Source organism: Bison bison, unplaced genomic scaffold, assembly GCF_000754665.1.
Source record: "Bison bison bison isolate TAMUID 2011002044 unplaced genomic scaffold, Bison_UMD1.0 scf7180017864471, whole genome shotgun sequence".
Lineage (NCBI taxonomy): Eukaryota > Metazoa > Chordata > Mammalia > Artiodactyla > Bovidae > Bison > Bison bison.
This window is the reverse complement of record NW_011495032.1, coordinates 8405645-8409674: the sequence shown is the minus strand read 5'-3', so window position 1 is coordinate 8409674 and position 4030 is coordinate 8405645.

Below are 4030 nucleotides of genomic sequence, written 5' to 3'. Positions count from 1 at the left end.
AAGTAATGTCTCTGCTTTTGAATATGTCATCTAGGTTGGTCATAACTTTCCTTCCAAGGAGTAAGCATCTTTTAATTTCATGGCTGCAGTCACCATCTGCAGTGATTTTGGAGCCCAAAAAAATAAAGTCTGCCACTGTTTCCACTGTTTCCCCATCTATTTTCCATGAAGTGATGGGACCAGATGCCATGATCTTTGTTTTCTGAATGTTGAGCTTTAAGCCAACTTTTTCACTCTCCTCTTTCACTTTCATCAAGAGGCTATTTAGTTCTTCTTCACTTTCTGCCATAAGAGTGATGTCATCTGCATATCTGAGGTTATTGATATTTCTCCCAGCAATCTTGATTCCAGCTTGTGCTTCTTCCAGCCCAGCGTTTCTCATGAGTACTCTGCATATAAGTTAAGTAAGCAGGGTGACATATACAGCCTTGATGTACTCCTTTTCCTATTTGGAACCAGCCTGTTGTTCCATGTCCAGCTCTAACTGTTGGTTCCTGACCTGCATACAGGTTTCTCAAGAGGCAGGTCAGGTAGTCTGGTATTCCCATCTCTTTCAGAATTTTCCACAGTTTATTGTGATCCACACAGTCAAAGGCTTTGGCATAGTCAATAAAGCAGAAATTGTTGGGGGCCAGCGTGAGGCACTCTGCCTGTGGCAAAGGTCATGAGGAAAGAGGCTCGACATACGCAAAGGCAGGATCGAGCCTCAGGAGTCCCCCTGGAAATTCTTGAGCATCTACCCCCATAACCAGAGCCTGCCTACTTTGCTACTTTGTGCTCTCACCTACACTTCTGACTTTACTGGCGGCTGTCCCCCACCACCTCTTTCAGAGAAGAAGTTAACTTAGAGCTCCAGTTAATAAAAACTCCTGGGCGTAACAAGAGTGTTTTAACCTACAAACTCCTCTGAAGGTTCTCTAGCCTGCCTGACAGGCTTGTCTGGCCACATGTGATTGCTCACAGCCTCCCAACCGTGAGAGGAATGAGATGCTTTAAACCTTCTAAAAAGAGGTTCTTTAGAGAAGTTAGAAAATTATAAGTACAGTTATAATAGCTGATTAGAAATTGTATTGGTGAAGGGTTTTTCATTTGTTGAGCCAATACTTACTGCTAAGTCTCCACATCCCCTGCCCTTATACACATTAATGAATATATAGAAGAAATAAGTATTAACCTTTGATATAAATCACGTTAGACCTTAGGCTAAGTAAATTCTTTCCTTAACTAAAACCCACTACACCCTCACCCTATAGGAATGTAACTTTATTTGGGTGGTGTCTGTTTTAAGAATAATCACCCCTGGAGAAATAAATGTCCTGGTTGACTGACCGCTGTCACAAGGAGAGGGTCATAAATTGTCAGCAGGCCCCCTGGCCAGAAGATGATGTAACACCCCTAAGACCTCTGTATACATTTGTATGAAGCACCTGACTTTGATAAAAGTCAGGACTGCTGATCCCACGTGACTTTTGCATAACATCCCAGTGTATAAAAGTAGACCATGGAAAATAAAGAATTGGGATCAGTTCCTCGAAAGACTGGTCTCCCCATGTCTCTCTCTATCTCAAACTCTGGCTGAGTCTCCATCTGGAGCGTGGAACCCACCATGCTTACCAATTATGCCTGGGCTTCTAAGATCCGAGTGGGGGGCCTCAGTGTCTCCTCTCCTTTGGGAGAACGGAAGGACGCCTGCAGCCTACGTAAGTGGTGCAAAATTCTTGTCTTGAAGTTTTATTGGTCTCCCGCGTAAACCAAGCTACTCAGCCTCTTTTCTCCACTGAATTTTCCTGCTGAGCTATCCTCATTCTATTACTCTTTATATCTCTAATTAATATCTAATTGAAGCTATTGTATCCTCATCCTCGCCGACGCCGTCCCTGCTTCGAATACCCTGGATCAGCCACGGCTGGACCCCGACAAGAAATAGATGTTTTTCTGGACCTCTCTTGCTTTTTCAATGATCCAGCTGATGTTGGCAATTTGATCTCTGGTTCCTCTGCCTTTTCTAAAACCAGCTTGAATGGTAACTTTAGAGCCCAATAAAATAAAGTCTGTCACTTTTTCCACTTTTTCCCCTTTTATTTGCCATTAAGTGATTTATATACTTACACACTCACTTTTAGCACCCTCCCCCCCACACACACCTTCACACACTTGCATATGCCTCCAACAAAATGCTTGCATTGAAAAGTGGATGCAAAATAGACATAGGAGTCCCTGGTTTTGTCACTACATTCTATATTTGATATGGACAACTGTGGAGACTTTGGGGAGATTTAAAAGGAGATGCAGGTGACTGATTAACCTAAAGTGAAATGACTCTGGAGTCAGGATTTAGTGATGTATGCAGGGTGGGGAAAGCCCTGGACTAGAGTCTAGAGGCTCCCCTGGTCACTCAGTGGTAAAGAATCTGCCTGTCAATCAGGAGATGCAGGGGACTCAGGTTTAATATCTGGGTCAGGAAGATCCCCTAGAGAAGGAGATGGCAACCCACTCCAGTATTCTTATTTGGGAAATCCCACAGACAGAGGAACCTGGCAGGCTACAGTCCAGGGGATCACAAAAGAGTTGGACATGACTTAGCATCTAAACAGAAACCAAGAGTCTAATTACATGGATTAATTTCTTTTTTCTTTCACTACTTATGGTGTCACTTCTCAGGAGTTGTTGGTATGTTCTTAGACTCATTTCCTAACTATTATCAACATGAGAGCAATATTGTCTTTTTTCTTATTGTAGTTTCTGAATGTAATTATGTGAAAGTGATTGAAAAATAATGTGCATTCTATAGTTCACATTTCATGTGGAAACCTCATCCATTAGTCCTGAAGCCTAAAATAAATTTGAGCCTAGATATAATAGACATGCTTTTGAGATAGGATATGGGAGGGATGAAGCAGCCAAATTGAGAAGACAGAGTTCGAATGTCTACCTCCAGCTGCACTTGGCTATTACTTTAATGCCAATCACATAAGGTAACAGTAATTGGCATTATGTTCCCAGATTCATCAGTAATAACTCATTGAAACTAGAGAGAAAATCAATTTGTAGGCATTTCATTTTGAAATGAAACTTTAAATGAAATAATGGCCCTCACTAATGGTAAAGGCGTAGTTAATTCAAGCTAGTTTCAACTAGATACTATGCACAGGAAAAGATAAAAATAAATAAGACTGTTTAACTCAAGGAATTAAGATTGCCAGGAGAAATATCAGTAATCTCAGATATGCAGATGATGCCACCCTTATGGCAGAAAGTGAAGAGGAGCTCAAAAGCCTCTTGATGAAAGTGAAAGAGGAGAGTGAAAAAGTTGGCTTAAAAGCTCAACATTCAGAAAACTAAGATCATGGCATCCAGTCCCATCACTTCATGGCAGATAGATGGGGAAACAGTGGAAAGAGCAGCTGACTTTATTTTTCTGGGCTCCAAAATCACTGCAGACGGTGATTGTAGCCATGAAATTAAAAGATGCTTACTCCTTGGAAGGAAAATTATGACCAACCTAGATAGCATATTCAAAAGCAGAGACATTACTTTGCCAACAAAGGTCCGTCTAGTCAAGGCTATGGTTTTTCCAGTGGTCGTGTATTGATGTGAGAGTTGGACTATAAAGAAGGCTGAGTGCTGAGTAATTGATGCTTTTGAACTGTGGTGTTGGAGAAGACGTTTGCGAGTCCCTTGGACTGCAAAAAGATCCAACCAGTTCATTCTAAAGGAGATCAGTCCTGTGTGTTCATTGAAAGGACTAATGCTAAAGCTGAAACTCTAGTACTTTGGCCACCTGATGCGAAGAGTTGGCTTATTGAAAAAGACCCTGATGCTGGAAAGATTGAGGGCAGGAGGAGAAGGGGACGACAGAGGATAAGATGGTTGGATGGCATCACCGACTCAATGGACATGGGTTTGGGTGGACTCCAGGAGTTGGTGACGGACAGGGAGGCCTGGTGTGCTGGGGTTCGTGGGGTCACGAAAGAGTTAGACACGCCTGAGCTACTGACTGAACTGAACTGATGCAGGTGGGTTGTCTGCC